At 46.9% G+C, this 17331-nt stretch overlaps 1 protein-coding gene across 2 annotated transcripts in view; it reads left to right on the top strand.

The window, feature by feature from the left end:
* LOC132381136 (glypican-5-like) overlaps window positions 1-17331 on the top strand; it is a 627941-nt gene that overhangs the window by 152901 nt on the left and 457709 nt on the right. The window lies entirely within an intron of this gene.

Raw genomic sequence — 17331 nt, forward strand, 5'->3', positions numbered from 1 at the left:
TGGAGAGTATCTGGTATGGGGGTACCAATGTACAGGATGAGAAACAGCAGCAGAGGGTTACAAACTCAGCCAACTCCATCCTGGGCATTAGCCTCGGACTGTCGAGGACATCTTCAATAGGTGATGCCTCAAGAAGGTGGAATTCATCATTCCAGGATATGCCCTCTTCTCAATGCTACCATCTGGGAGGAGGTGCAAAGAGCCTGAGGAAACACACTGAATGACTAGCCAGCTAATCCTGGCTACCCGTTTCAATTCAACTTCCGATTCTCTCCTCTATTGCCACAATGAGGCCAAACTCAGGGTGGAAGATTCTATCTGGTTGCCAACAACTTGATGGCATGAGCATCAATTTCTCCAGCTTTTGATAATTGCTCCCTTAAGCTCCTCCAGCCCCACCCCATTCTGGTTACCCTTTCAACCCTTCTCTTCAACTGCCCATCACCTCCCTCTGCAATTGAAACCTGTGATTTACATTTGGATGGTGCGTCTTTGGGCTGATTGAGTGACCTAGCACTTTATTGTCTCTGAGGGAGGCTGGTGAGGTTGGAAGTGGAGTGTGTGGCCTGGAAGCCTGGACAGAAACCGTGCGTCCAGGATCAACTCTATTGCTTCTCTTCATGGAAATGTCAAGCAAGGTTGAAGTCAATGAAAATGAGAGCAGAGGATGGGCGGGGATGCCTGAGTTTGACATGTCCTCCTCTCACACTCACTAGCCACTGTCAGAGGAAAGTGCACGAGTCTTGGAATCCACATTACAAAGATTGATCGGTGAGGTTCATAGCTAGGTGTCCTGACAAAGGGTCTCGGCCCGAAACGTCGATAGTGCTTCTCCTTATAGATGCTGCTTGGCCTGCTGTGTTCCACCAGCATTTTGTGTGTGTTGTTTGAATTTCCAGCATCTCATAGCAAGGTGATGAGAACTGAGCACAATATTCCAAAAGTCGATTCACCAAAGTTTTATTCAACTGGAATGGAAGTCCCCCCAAACTTCTAATTCCCTTTCTAGCCTTCATGAAACAGATGGGTCGAATGTCCTGCAGTGCTGTGAAGTTCTATGATACTTATGATGTAACCTTCAGTATGGACAATCTCTACCGCAGTTGGCTATAGTGTAAGTAACTGACTGGACTATCCATAGATGTTATTGAAGAACAATTGATGTTATTGTACTTCTCTATGTTGTACAATGGATGAGGCGATACCCATTTATTCCATTGGGCTTTCCAAATATAAGTTCATCTTCAGCACTGGGGAATAATGTGATGTAAGTTTCTCTGAAGTTCCCTCTCAGTCTTATGGCCAATGATCACAGTCCATCAGGGATCTGACCACTTATCACAGATTGCCTTTAAACACCAGAACTTCTACAGATGGTGGAAATCCTGAGCAACACACACAAAAAGCTGGAGGAACTTATCAAGTCAGGCAACATCTATGGAGGGGTGAAAACAGTTGATGTTTTGGGTCAAGGCACTTCATCCGGACTGAAAAGGAAGGGGTCAAAATGCAGAATAAGAAGTGTGGGGAGAGGAAGGAGTACTAGGTGGCAGGTGACAGATGAAATCAGTTGAGGGGTGAAGGTGGGTGGATGGGGAATGAGGGATGAATTAAGAAGCTGGGAGGTGATAGATGGAAAAGGTAAAAGGCTGAAGAAGAAGAAATCTAATTGGAGAGGACAAGGTTCCATGGAAGAAAAGGAAGGAGGAAGAACACCAGGCTGGTGAGAAGAAGAGAAGGGTTGACAGGCAAACTGGAAATGGGAATGGAAAAAGAGAGGAGGAGTAAGGGGGGGGGGGAGATATTACTGGAAGTTAGAGAAATCATTTCTCATGTCATAAGATTGGAAGTTACTTAGAGGAATATAGGGTGCTGCTCCTCCAACCTGAGTATGGCCTCATAGTGGCAGTAGAGGAGGCCATGAACCAATATGTTGGAATGGGAATGCAAAGTCAAATTGAGATGGGTGGCTACTGGAAGATCTTTGCCTTTTGTGGTGTATGGCGCAGAGGTGCTTGATGAAGCGGGCCACCAATCTACATTGGATCTCACTGATACAGGGGAGGCTGGACCAGGAATACAGTAAAGAGTAGATGACCCTGGCAGACTCACAGTTGAAGTGTCACCTCACCTGAAAGACTACTTGGAGCCATGATTGGTGGGTGAAGGAAGAGATAATGGGGCAGGTTTACCACTTGTCATGCTTGTAGGGGATAAGTTCCAGGAGAGAGACTGATGAGGAGGGATGAGCGGACAGGGGAGTCACATTGAAGTGATCCCTGTAGAAAACAGAGGGAAGGATGTGCTTCGTGGCAGGATCTCGTTGTCGATGGCAGAAGTTATGAAGATTGATATGCTGGATAGGGAGGTTCATGTGATGATTGATAAGAACAAGGGGAACCCTATGACCGAGGGAAGATGGGGTAAGGAGCAGAAAATGGAAGAAATGCCAGTGAAAGCTGCATCAATGGTGAGAAATCCTGTTCTTTGAAAAAGGAGGACATCTCAGTTGCTCTGGAATGGAAAACCTCATGCTGAGAACAGATGGAGGAAGTAAGAAAAGGGAATAGTGTTTTTACAATTTACAGGCTGTGAGTCGGTAGTTTATCAAAGATATTAATAGATAGTCTAGCTGCAAAGGGATCAAGAAAGAGGAGGGAGCTGTCAGCGATGGATTCAGTAAATTTGAGGGCATGCTGGAAATTGGAGGTGCTGTTGATGAAATTGACAAACTCAGCATGGGGGCAGAAAGCAGCGCCAACACAGTTGATTATAGTGTAGAGAGTGTTTGGGAGTGTTACCAGTGTAGGGCTGAACATGGAGTGCTTCACCTTGCCGAAAAATGGTAGGCATAACAAGGACCATGTGAGTGGCCGTTGGCTACACCTTGTGTTGGAGAAAGTGAGAGTAGCTGAAAGAGAAATTGTTGAGGGTGAGAACTAGGCACAGGAGGGTGGTAATGGAGGGAAACTGTTTAGGTCTGTTGCCCAGAAAGAAGCAGAGAGCACTAAGGCCTTTCTCAATGGAGTTTAAACTGTGTATAGGGGTTGGTGATGGACCTCCATAGTGAAAATGAACTCATCGGGGCCTGAAAATGTAAAGTGATTGGAGTGATCGAAAAGTGTGTAACAAGTCACAGAGGTAGGAAGGGAGCAAAAGGGAGTTGAGGTACCAACAGATCTAACTGTTTTGGTACGCCCATTGTTTCTGTCTACTCCTGTCCTACAGAACTCTCTGTAAGAAAGAACACATTTAGACAAAAGAGTGCAGATCAAAGTAACCAAGCAGTTTTGGAAATCAGAGCATAGAATTGGTTGAATCTTTGTTACTTGTTGGTTTATGTCAGAAAATGAACCTGTGAACTAAGGCTGGTGTCCAACCTCAGAGGATTTATAACTTAAATTTTTGCTTTACATTTCATTTTCTCCTTGATCAGTATGATGAACTAGCTTCCAGAAAAGCTGCCTCCTTCCAAGCAGTCTCCAGTTTTTGTCTTGTGCTTTAAATCTTATCCGAAGTGCTCTGTTATTCAAGAGGATATTCGAGTGCCACATGACATTCTTCAGCAGCTGGGAGGATTCCAGATGGAATGTACAACCAATTGTTGTTAAGTAGGCCATCTACATTGAATGTAGTTGAATAATTGTCATGGCAAGGCATCGTTAATAATAGTGTTGGTTGGTGGGGAGACTAATCCCAAACTGAAATTGCACTTTCTCCCAATGGCTGCTGAAAATGTGCCAGGCTAAGTTTTGGGAATTAAGGACGATAACCAAGGAAAATAATCTGAGAACAGGGATGACATATCACCAACCTGTAAGTTTTGGAGAATTATCATAATCATCATCATCATGTGCCATGTTGTGTGACGTGGGCAATCATGTCTTTTTGACCATGATTGTTCTTGGCAAACTTCTCTACAGAAGTGGTTTGCCATTGCCTTCTTCTGGGCAGTATCTTTACAAGACAGCTGACCCCAGCTATTATCAATATTCTTCAGAGATTGTCTGCCTGGTGTCAATGGTTGCAAAACCTGGACTTATGATTTGCACCAGCTGCTCATACAACCATCCACAACTGCTCTCATGGCTTTGTGTGGCCTTGATTGTGGGCTAAGCAGCCGTTACACCTTGACCAAGGGAAGGAGAGCCTTGTGCTTCCTGTGGTAGAGATGTATCTCCACTCTGCCACCCTGGGGTATTCAAGGCCAAAATTGGTAAGTTGATTTAATATTGTCACGTGTACTGATGTACAGTGAAAAAAGTTTTCCATGCCATCCACACAGATCATTACATTGGCATAGGACCAAGGAAAACACCAGACTGCAGAATAAAGTGTTACACTCGCAGAGAAAGTGCAGTATAGGGGGACAATAAGGTACAAGACTATGACAAGACAGATGTGAAGTAAAGAGTCTGTATTATTGTAATAGACAACTATTTGAAAGTCCTGTGACAGTGGGACAGAAGTTGTCCTTGAACCTGTTGGTATGTGCTTTCAGGCTTTTGTATTTTCTGCCTGATGCTGGGGAAGAGGAGCGAGTGTATCTGAGAAGTGTGCAGTCTTTGATCATGTTGGCCGCTTTACCAAGGAATTGAGAATTGTAGAGAGATTCGATGGAGGAGAGGCTTGGTTCCATGATGCAGCAAGCTGTGTCCAAAACTCTGTGCAGTTTCTTGTGGTGAGAACAGTTGTACCAAACCATGATCATGATGTACTCAATAATCATGACTACGCAAGATGTGCTGACCACTAAATGATTCTAACTCCTGTCCTGTGAGTTGGAAAGTGCATGGATATCCCACATTACTGATAGAAGGAGCAGATCACTCACAAACTACATGTGTGCTGCTTGGCCCATCAACCACCTCTGCTCCATCAGTCTACAGTTTCCACACTGGCCCCTTTAAGTGTATTAGAACACACACAGAACTAACAAAAGCCTGTAATAATGTATCACCAGTCCCAAGGAATCTTTTATCTTACATTATCAGATTCTGGAATGGACCTCCCATATGCTTAGAGATAAGCTCTTGATCTCACATACGTTCGGATGCTGTTCATAGACTTCAGTTCAACATTCAACACAATCATCCCTCCGAAACTGATTGGAAAGCTGAGCCTATTGGGCCTGAACACCTCCCTCTGTAACTGGATCCTAGACTTCCTGACTGGGAGACCTCAGTCAGTCCGATTGGGAGCAGCATCTCCAACACCATCAGACTGAGCACGGGGTTGTGTGCTCAGTCCACTACTGTTCACTCTACTGACCCACGACTGTGCTGCAACACACAGCTCCAACCACATCATCAAGTTCGCCGATGACATGACTGTGGTGGGTCTCATCAGCAAGAACGATGAGTCAGCTTACAGAGAGGAGGTGCAGCAGCTAACAGACTGGTGCAGAGCCAACAACCTGCCTCTTAATGTGAACAAAACAAAAGAGATGGATGTTGACCTCAGGAGGGCACGGAGCGACCACTCCCCACTGAACATCAACGGCTCCTTGGTAGAGATCGTAAACAGAACCAAATTTCTTGGTGTTCACCTGACGGAGAATCTCACCTTGTCCCTCAACACCAGCTCCATAGCAAAGAAAGCCCAGCAGCATCTCTACTTTTTGCGAAGGCTGAGGAAAGTCCATCTCCCACCCCCCATCCTCATCACATTCTGCAGGGGTTGTATTGAGAGCGTCCTGAGCAACTGCATCCACTGCCTTGTTCGGAAATTGCACCATCTCGGATCGCAAGACCCTGCAGCGGATAGTGAGGTCAGCTGAGAAGATCATCGGGGTCTCTCCTCCTGCTATCACAGACATTTGATCACTACATCACTACATGCTGCATTTGGAAAGGAAACAGCATTATGAAGGACCCCATGTGCCCCTCGTACAATCTCTTCTCCCTCCTGCCGTCTGGGAAAAGGCTCCGAAGCATTCGGGCTCTCTCGACCAGACTATGTAACAGTTTCTTCCCCCAAGCTATCAGACTCCTCAATACCCGAAGCCTGGACTGACACCTTGCCCTACTGTCCTGTTTATTATTTATTGTAATGCCTGCACTGTTTTTGTGCACTTTATGTAGTCCAGTGTAGGTCTGTAGTCTAGTGTAGCTTTCTCTGTGTTTTTTTTTATTACGTAATTCAGTCTAGTTTTTTGTACTGTGTCATGTAACACCATGCTCCTGAAAAACGTTTTCATTTTTACTAAGCACTGTACCAGCAGTTATGGTCGAAATAGTAATAAAAGTTGACTTGACTTGACTTGACTTGATCTCCTTATCAGCCTTGCACTTGTTGACCTGCACTACTATTTCCCCATAGTTGCTGCATGATATTCTGGACTCTTTTTTTTCTTTTTACTATCTCAATATACATGTGTATGGCATAAGCTGCCTGGATGGTGTGCAAGCAGAAATCTTTCATTGTATTCGGTACACATGACAAAGGTAACAAAGCAAAACCGACCACTGGTAGGAAGTCAGTCTGAAGGACGGCCTACGAAGTGGAAAACAAGGGAATAAAACACCATGACACAGGCAAGGATTAGTTTGAGTCAGAACAAATGACAACTTCTATCCCACTGTCACAAGATTCCCCCCACCCCAAAATATACTTTATTTATAATATATGTAGTAAGAACATAAGAAATAGGAGCAGGAGTCGGCCATCTGGCCTGTTGAGCCTGCGCCATCATTCAGTAAGATCATGGATGATCTGGCCACGGACTCATCTCCACCTACCTGCCTTTTTCCCCATAACCTTTAATACCCCTACTATGCAAAAATCTATCCAACCTTGTCTTAAGTATATTTACTAAGGTAGCCTCCACTGCTTCATTGGGCAGAGAATTCCACAAATTCACCATTCTCTGGGAAAAGTAGTTCTTCCTCATCTCTGTCCTAAATCTACTCCCCCGAATCTTGAAACTATGTCCCTTAGTTCTAGTCTCACTTACCAGTGGAAACAACTTTCCTGCCTCTACCTTATCTAATCCTTTCATAATTTTATGAAAAGTTTTTTTTGAGTAAATAGAACAGGCACATGTCTTTATCTATATTAACTATCAATAATCAGTAATTTCCATTCAAAGTGTAAATACCATTCACATTTTTTTAAGACTAGAAGATCACTGGAGGACTGGAACACACAGCAGGGATACACTGCTGAGCCTGAGGGGTTAGACAGAATGTATCTGGAATATTGGACCATGTTTTTGTGGATGGATGTGCTGGCTTTGGGGAGGGTCTTGAGGAGGTGCACAAGAATGATCTCAGAAATAGTGAGCTTGGAGGGGTTACATCCATTGTGCCTATGAGCTCAGTCACAGGGATAGCTCTTTAAAACTAAGGCAAAGAAGAATTCCTTCAGCCAGAGGTTGGTGAATCTGTGCAAGTCATTGCCACAGAGAGCAACTGCAGGCCAAGTCATTACGGGTGTACTTAAGACAAAGATTGATAGGTACTTGATTGGCAAGGAGGTTAAGGGATCCAGGAAGAAGGTAGTAAAATAGGGTGAAAAATAAAATCAGCAAAGATCGAATGGCAGAGCAGATTCAACGGACCAAATGGCCTGGTTCTGCTTTTATATCTTACAGTATTTTTTTAAAGAAGTACTGGTAATGGCAGGTTCCAAGACTGAATCATGCTTCTCTGGTCTTTAGTTGTGCTAACAATTTGGCACCATTCCAATAAGGTCAATACATAACATGATGACATTAGCTAACCTGAGTCCCTAAAGCAGGAGAGTTGCAAAAACTATCAATTTTTAGGTAGGATTGGCCTTAGTTACCACACATTCCTATCCCCTGAATGGTGAGTGGTGCTTCTGGGGTCTGTTTCTGATGAATTGGCTTTCACATGCAAGAGAAGTCAGGCTCACTGTGCCAGTTAATCCAACAGCTGTCGCAGAGTGGAATTACCCCTTGTTAAATGTTCAGGCTGGGATTCTCACTGTGACTGCTTGATTTGTTTCAATATTGGGCAGCTGTCTACACACTATCACTTTGCTCCCAATGGAAAAATATCTACTAAATATTTTCTGTTACTTTTGCAGCAATTCATCCATGCCACAAAGGCTGACCTCCCTGTGGTTGTGTGAAAAAATACTTTTCAGCAAAAAACGCTTCCGTTCCTGATAATCTGGCGTCTAGCTTAACATGAAGTGTGAGCCAGGGGTGCAGATTGAATGCAGGGTCTGCACAAGTGCGAGGGGTATGGACGGAGATCAGGGCAAAGAGGAGGGACTACACGCCCTGCAGCCAGAAATATGTTAGGGTTTGGAATACCAGAGGTCAGCGGTGTAGAAGGTGATGCAGTTACAGCCAGGCTCTGGTGTGACATCCCACACACACACACACATTAACCTGGCTGTACTTCTACTTATGGCGTGCAGGCAGAGACCGAAGATCACAGCACCAGTGGTGAGGTCTAAGAAGGACTGAGGGAGGTGGAGGAGAGCTGACAGGATTGCTTTGAATCAGTGGACCGTAAAATATTCAAGGATTTATCTTTGAATCTGATCGAATATGCCACAGTCATCATGAACTTCATCAAGACCTCTGTGGCTGAGTGTATGCAGTCTGCTGAAGGCTAGATCTGTGGCATTCAAGACTGGTCATCCAGAACTTCACCAGAAGTCTAGGTATGACCTACAAAAGGCAAAAAAAAGAGCAATAAAAGAAGAATTCCAATCAAACTTAGAGATGGATTTGGAAGCACATCAGCTCTGGCAGGGTTTGCAGGCCATTACTTCCTACAGAGCAAAACCCAACATCATGAATGGCTGTGATGTTTCACTCCCAGATGAACTCACTGCTTTTAATGCATGCTTTGAAAGGGAGAATAGGCTACTGTGTAAATCCCTGTAGTATCTGGTGACCCTGTTATCTCTGTCCCAGAAGCTGGAGTCAGAAAATCTTTCAGGAGAGTGAACCCTCCGATAGTGTACCTGGTAGGCCATTGAAAACCTGTGCCAACCTACTGGCAGGAGTGTTCAAAGACATTTTTATCTCTCATTGCTGCAGTTGGAGGTTCCCACCTGCTTCAAAAGGGTGACAATTATACCAGTGCCTAGAAGACCAGGGTGAGCTGCCTCAGTGACTATTGCACAGTTGCACTCACTTCCATTGTGTGAAGTGCTTTGAAATGTTGGTCAGAGATAGAATCAACTCCTGCCTAAGCAAAGATCTGGAACCACTGCTATTTGCCTACTTCCACAATAGGTCTATAGCAAATGAGATCATTCAGCCTTGGATCACCTGGACAACAGCAATACCTTTTGTCAGGCTGCTGTTTATTGATTACAGCTCAGCGTCCAACACCATCATACCCCTCAGTACTAATCGACAAACTCCACAACTTGGGTCTCTGGACCTCCCTCTGCAACTGGATCCTTGACTTCCCCACTGGGAGACTGCAGTGATTGCAGATTGGAAATAACATCTCACTGACTATCAACACTGGCACACCTCAAGGATGCGTGCTTAGCCCAGTGCTGTGCTCTCTATAAACCCACTATCGTGTGGCTTGGCACAGCTCAAAAGTCATTTATAAATTTGCAGATGACATAACTATTGTTGGCAGAATTTCAGGTGGTGACGAGGAGGCGTATAGGAGTGAGGTAGATCAGCTGGTTGAGTGGTGTTGCAACAACAACCTTGCATTCAGTATCATAAAAACCAAGAAATTGATTGTGTACAACAGGAAGGGGAAATTGAGGGAACACACACCAGTCCTCATTGAGGGATCAACAGTAGAAAGGAGGAGCAGTTTCAAGTTCCTGGATATCAACATCTCTGAAGATCTATCCTGGGCTCAACATACTGATGCAATTACAAACAAGGCATAATATTAGCTACAGTGTATACTTCATTAGGTGTTTGAAGATAGTTGGTACAACACCAAAGACTCTGGTAAAGTTCTACAGGTGAGCATCCTAACTGATGACATCACTGGTACGGAGGGGCCACGGCACAGGATTGGAAAAAGCTGCAGGAAGTTGCAAACTCACCCATTTCTATCATGGATGGTGGCCTCCCAGCATAGAGGGCATTTTCAAAAGGTAATGCCTCAAAAAGGCAGCATCTGTCATTAAGGACCCCCTCACCCAGGACACCCAGTCAAGTTCGTTGTCATACGCACAAGTATATGTATGCATAAGTGCAATGAAAATCTTACTTGCAACAGCAGGTCAGGCACATCGCATCACATAAGCAGCATCCGAAAGGAAAACAAATTATGCACAATTTTTACGAGGACAGAATAAGAACAAAAAAAAAGTTAATTTCAGTGGAAAGTGGTTAGATTATTGCTAAGCTATAGTGATCAGGGTTTTGCCAGTAGGTTTGTGAATTGAATGGATGATAGGAAGTAGCTGTTGTTTTTATTTATTTATTGAGATAGAACACAGAGTAGGCCTAATCATGGGACAACATTCAATGACCAATTAACCTACCAAATGGTACACCCTTGGATCGTGGGAGGAAACCCACATGGTCACGGGGAGAATGTACAAACTCCTTACAGACAACAGCGGGAATTGAACCTGGTAATGTGAAACTTAAGGCTTCTCTGCCTCCTGCAAGAACATGGCATGGTCAGGCTGGTGGGGATCTTGGATGTTGCCTTCTTCAGGCAGCACCTCCTGTAAACACTACCAATACTGGGGATGAACATGCATGTGGTGCCATTGGCAGAGTCCACTACTCTTTGCAGTTTATTGACTGTAAAGAAAGGGGATCTAATGCTAAACCTGTTAGTTATTAGTGTGGTTACTGAGCTGTGACTAGAGCGAATGGATGAGTGATAATTACAAATGGTTCTACTTATCTGAAGAACAAACACTGGGCTGAATTTATTGTTTCAGACCCACCAACGTTTAGCTGTTTAACTGGTGCTGTGGCCCACAATTCTGCATAAGCTGCCACACATGCACGTGCGGGGGATGGTGATGCATCAGGAAGGCTGAGTCTTGTCAATTGCGTGAGACGTGGTCAAGAGATTCAGTTGTTGTTCAGGCCAAACATCAGAATGAGGCAGAAAGGTGATCTAAGTGACTTTGACCATCAAGTGATTGTTGGTGCCAGATGGGGTGGATTGAGTCTCAGAATCTGTTGTTTTTTGGGATTTTTAGACTCAGTAATATCAAGAGTTTACAGAGAATGGTGTGAAAAACAAAAACCATACAGTGAGTGGCTGCTCTGTGGATGAAAATGCCTTGTTAATGAGAATGTTAAAGGTTAAAGGAGAATGGTTTGGCTGATTCAATGGTTAGAGATATTCATATCTCAAATAACCACACATTAGATCAGTGGTGTGTAGAAGAGCATCTCAGAACACACAACACATTAAACCTTGAAGTGGATGGGCTACTGTGGTGAACTACATATACCTGTCTGGACACGCCCCCTGCTGACTGCTCCTGTGGCTCCTCCCACAGACCCCGGTATAAAGGCGATTGAGGCCTGAGCCCAGCCTCTCAGTCTCCAGGATGTAGTATGGTGGTCAACCACTGCTTGTTCCTTCTTTCAGTCAATAAAAACTGATATCTCGCCTTTACGTCTCAGAGAGAGTTATTGATGGTGCATCAATTTTATTGACTGGAAGTTTTAAAACATGGAAAGGGTTTTACATCTGGAAAGATTGGATTTGGATCCCCAAGACCCTGAAGCAGCTCTTGCCTTTGAACTCTGGCTTGCATGCTTCCAATCATACTTGGAGGAGGTTAGTGCAACTGAACCCGCTGTTATGCACCGAATTCTCCTCTTGAGGGTCACCCCGAAAGTTTACTCACTTATCAGGAACCTGCTGACCTACCAAGAGGCACTGGATACCCTCAAAAGACAGTACCTGCGGCTGGTGAACACCGTCTACACAACACATCGCTTAGCTACGCGATGGCAGCAGCCTGCAGAGTCGAGCGCCCAGTTTCTCCAAGGCCAAAAGACACTCTTCCGAACTTGTGACTGCAAAACTCTCACCGCGGAACAGCATGCGGAACTTTTGGTACGAGACGGCTTTGTTACAGGAATTGGGTCAGTGTATGTGCATCAGCGGCTGCTAGAAAATGCTGATCTTACCTTATGCTTGGTGATCAAGACAGCCAACATGCTGGAGGCTGCTCTGCACAATGCTGACGATGTCCAACCGCGTGATTCCCTGTCGGTTCCGTGGACACCTCAGACCCCGCCGCCGCCAGTTCCCGCGAGCGAATTCGCCAACGCCACCGCCAGTCACGATTCCACGAACTCCTCGAACCCGACCACAGCTGCGGCCAGTCGAAAGCCCGCACAGTGTTACTTCTGCAGACTCGAAAAGCACCCCCGAAAACGCTGCCCGGCCCGAGAAGCGACCTGTTCCAGCTGCGGGAAGAAGGGCCATTTCGCCAAGGTCTGTAACCACGAGCGGGGTCGAGCAGCGCTGTGTGTGAGGCATGGGGGCCACCATCTTGCCTGCCCGCCTTGTGCGAGGCATGGGGGCCGCCATCTTGCATACCCAGATGGGAGCGGCCATCTTTGTCGGAGCCAACATGCCCCGCCCCCTACCCACTGGTGCTTACCGGGCACCAAGATGGCAGTTCAACTCTGGCCACTGTAAATCTTGACCAAAGCGCCCCACACCAGCTTGCAAGGTCAATGATGGACATCCTGGTGGAGGGGCACAGGACTAGCTGCCTGTTTGACATGGGCAGCACTGAGAGTTTTATTGACCCAGACACAGTGCAATGCTGCGGACCCGTGACACGGCCGGTAAGCCAGAGGGTCACCTTGGCTTCTGGGTTGTATTCCACAGACATCCGGGTGGGTTGTGTAGCGACATTGGTAGTGCAGGGCATAGAATATCAGAACTTTGCGCTACTGGTCATGCCTCAACTGTGCACGCCTGTGCTATTGGGGCTGGACTTCCAGAGCCACCTTGAAAGTGTGACTATGGCATATGATGGGCCCCTCCCACCACTCACTGTCAGGAATCCTCAGTTTTGTGGGACTTCACCATATACCCCCGCTACTGACCACACACACACACCGAACCACAGGTCCCGCCCAGCACCATGCCGACAGCTGCGCTACCGACACCACTTGCAGTCTCTCCACCCTCAAGATCCCTCCCCCACTGCTCTTCGCCAACCTGACCCCCGACTGTAAACCTGTGGCAACTAAAAGCAGGAGCTACAGCGCGGGGGACAGGGCCTTCATTCAGTCAGAGGTGCAGCGGCTGCTCAGGGAGGGGATCATTGACCCAAGCACAAGCCCTTGGTGGTCCCAGGTGGTTGTTGTTCGGACCGGGCAGAAAAATAGGATGGTCGTGGACTATAGTCAAACCATCAATAGGTTCACTCAGCTTGACACATACCCCCTTCCCCGCATTGCGATATGGTCAACCAGATAGCTCAGTACAAGGAGTACTCGACAATAGATCTGAAATCCGCTTATCACCAGCTCCCCATCCGCACAGAGGACTGTCCCTACACCGCCTTCGAGGCGGGCGGCCGGCTCTATCACTTCCTGTGCGTCCCCTTCGGTGTCACAAATGGTGTCTCAGTCTTCCAGAGGGAAATGGACCGGATAGTGGACCAGTACCAACTGAAGGCCACATTTCCCTATCCGGATAACATCACCATCTGTGGTCGCGACTGGTCGGATCACAACACCAACCTCCAACGATTTTTCCAAGTGGCCGAAGCCCTGAACCTTACTTATAACAGGGACAAGTGTGTGTTCGGAACCACCCGACTCGCTATCCTTGGGTATGTCGTGGAAAACGTGGTCATTGGCCCTGATCCCGACCTTATGCGCCCCCTGTTAGAACTCCCTGTTCCCATCACTCTCAAAGCCCTCAGACGGTGCCTGGGCTTCTTTTCCTATTATGCCCAATGGGTCCCCCATTACGCAGACAAGGCCCGCGCCCTGGTCAAGTCTACCACGTTACCCCTCTCTGCTGAGGCCTGCGCGGCCCTCAGCTGCATTAAAGGGGACATTGCCAAAGCTACGATGCATGCGGTGGACGAGACCATTCCCTTCCAAGTAGAGAGTGACACCTCCGATTTTGCGCTTGCTGCTACCCTCAATCAGGAAGGCAGGCCAGTAGCATTCTTTTCTCGTACCCTTCAAGGCTCTGAAATTCGGCACTCCGCGGTGGAGAAAGAAGCCCAGGCCATAGTGGAAGCTATTAGGCACTGGAGGCACTATCTCGCCGGCAAAAGGTTCACCTTGCTGACTGACCAGCACTCAGTTGCGTTCATGTTCAGCAACTAACAGCGGGGCAAAATCAAAAATGATAAAATTTTGCAGTGGAGAATAGAACTCTCCACCTACAACTATGATATCCTGTACCGGCCTGGAAGGCTCAATGAGCCCCCTGATGCCCTATCCTGGGGAACGTGTGCTAGCACACAGCTCGACCAGCTATACAGCCTCCATGCACATCTTTGCCATTCAAGGGTCAGCCAATTTTTACCATTTCATGAAAGCCCGGAACCTGCCGTACTCCCTGGAGGACATCAGGACGATGACCAGGGACTGCCAAGTTTGCGCTGAGTGCAAACCGCACTTCTACCGTCCTGAAAAGGCGCAACTTGTCAAGGCCACCCGCCCCTTTGAGCGACTGAGTGTTGACTTTAAGGGCCCCCTTCCCTCCACTGACCGCACTGTCTATTTTCTCAATATTATCGACGAGTACTCGCGGTTTCCCTTTGCCATTCCCTGCCCCAACACCACTGCCACATCCGTCACAAAAGCCCTGCGCCAGCTCTTCACTCTGTTCGGATATCCCTGCTGTATCCACAGTGATAGAGGGTCCTCCTTTATGAGTGACGAGCTGCGCCAGTACCTGCTAGCTAGGGGCATTGCTACTAGTCGGACCACGAGTTATAATCCCCAGGGGAATGGACAGGTGGAGAGGGAGAATGCCACAGTGTGGAAGGCCACACCTTTAGCCCTTAAGTCAAAAGGGTTGCCGGTCTCGATGGCAGGAGGTCCTCCCTGAGGCACTCCACTCTATCCGCTCCCTGTTACGTACGTCCACCAATACCACCCCTCACGAGCGCCTATTCTCTTTTCCCAGGAAGTCTGCCACTGGGACCACCCTACCAGCATGGCTGACATCCCCAGGGCCAGTGCTGCTCTGGAAACATGTGAGGAGTAATAAATACTCCCCGCTGGTCAAGAGGGTTCACCTTCTACATGCGAACCCCCAGTATGCCTACGTGGTCTTACCTGATGGGTGGGAGGACATGGTCTCCGTCTGCGACCTGGCACCCACAGGAGCAGCAGACCACTATCCCGAACACTCCCCAGGAACTATGAACCGTGTACCCCAGGTGACACCGCGCACACCAAGCCCTACACAGACTCCTCACGACACACTTATACCGGGCGTCTCGTAAGCACATATACCAGGCGCCTCGCACACGCATGAGGGATCACTGATGCCTAGTGGGCTGACACCTCGAGTCAGGCCAGAACCAACACAACCACCGTCTCTGGTGCAATCACCACCGGCACCTGTGCAATCACAGCCAGTGCTACGTAGATCACAGCGACAGATTCGACCACCTGATAGACTTAACCTGTAAATATACTTGTAAGAAACTTCGCCACATGGGGACTCTCTTTTAAAACAAAGGGGGGTGTGAGTGTGGTGAACTACATATACCTGTCTGGACACACCCCCTGCTGACTGCTCCTGTGGCTCCTCCCACAGACCCCGGTATAAAGGCAATTGAGGCCTGAGCCCGGCCTCTCAGTCTCCAGCATGTAGTATGGTGGTCACTCACTGTTTGTTCCTTCTTCCAGTCAATAAAAGCCGATATCTCGCCTTTATGTCTCAGAGAGAATTATTGATGGTGCATCAGCTACACAGCAGAAGACCACAAACATACACTCAGCAGTTTTAAAGAGCGAACACAAGGAAACCTGCAGATGCTGGAAATTCAAACAACAACACACACAAAATGCTGGTGGAACACAGCAGGCCAGGCAGCATCTATAGGAGAAGCACTGTCGACATTTTGGGCCGAGACCCTTCATCAGTCCTGACAAAGGGTCTCCACCCGAAATGTCGACAGTACTTCTCCTATAGATGCTGCCTGGCCTGCTGTGTTCCACCAGCATTTTGTGTGTGTTGTTCTCAGCAGTTTTATTAAGCTCAGGAGCTATGTAATAAAGGGACCACTGAGTGTAGTGGATGAAGGAGAAGATAAATTTTAACTTATCAAACATTATTTTTTAAAATAGTTTTTAAATTAATAGATGTTGACAAAGCTTGTAGTAAGGTTTGTCAGATTAACCAGATATTTTGGGGCCAGCACCACCCAGTTGCATCACCAGAGGCCCCTCTGTTGCTCAGTCCATGCTCCTGTGATCTGACATATGATGGGGGGAGTTTGGGAGGGGCGGTGCGTTTGTTGGCTAACAAAGTGGGCCTACAAGTTAAATACAATTGAGTGAGCACCACAGTTTTGAAGGTAACAATTAAATTGCTACTGTTTGTCATGTACTTGAGTGACAAGCGCTTTCAACTAAGTCAGGCGTATCAGATTCCAGCAAAAATCAATCCAATTAGATGGCTGCTTCAGTCCTTATCTTGTTTATGGTTTTAAGGAGACCGATCCGGTCATTGCTGCACTGGTAGAGCCACTGCCTTGCAGCTCCGGAAAACGGGGTTCAGTCCTGACCTTGGGTACTGACTCTGTGGAGTTTTCATGTTCTCCCTATGACCTCATCTCAAAGATTCGGTGTTGAAGGTTAATTGGCATCTCTGGAATCTGGGATGGGTGTAGTTGATGCTAATGTGGGGGCAATAAAATGTGTTAGTGTGCAGTTAGTGTAAGTGGGCGGTGGATGGCCAGCACAATGGGCTGAAAGGTCTATTTCCATGCTGTGTAACTCTGTAAGGTGCGGGCTATGCTATAACTCCATTGCTTCTGCATTCACTGGGATAGAAACTCTGATAATCCAAAATCAGTCTGATTAGAAATCCTCATGGTTTGCCTTCAGACTCACCAGAAACTTGATTCCTATATTGTCCCAAGACTTGCTAGTCCATACTGTGTAGTGAAATTCACCAGGGCCTTCAGGGCCTTGAGACTCACTGGTGCCAGGTCACCGTGGCTACCATTGCACCAGGTCCCTGCTTCCATGGTCTCTGAATCTTATGGTTCACTGAAGAATTTATTATAATACTGTGTAACACTTTTAAATTAGTTTTTTATTTGTGTTTGGAAATGTAAGTAATAGCCAGCCAATCATAAATCCTTGAGTATGACACCACCAAAGTCCTGAGTATGTTGGATTACCAGTTTTACTCTTCCATTTGGGAAACCTTATCAATTCAT

The sequence above is a fragment of the Hypanus sabinus genome, chromosome 2 (genome assembly GCF_030144855.1).
Source record: "Hypanus sabinus isolate sHypSab1 chromosome 2, sHypSab1.hap1, whole genome shotgun sequence".
NCBI lineage: Eukaryota > Metazoa > Chordata > Chondrichthyes > Myliobatiformes > Dasyatidae > Hypanus > Hypanus sabinus.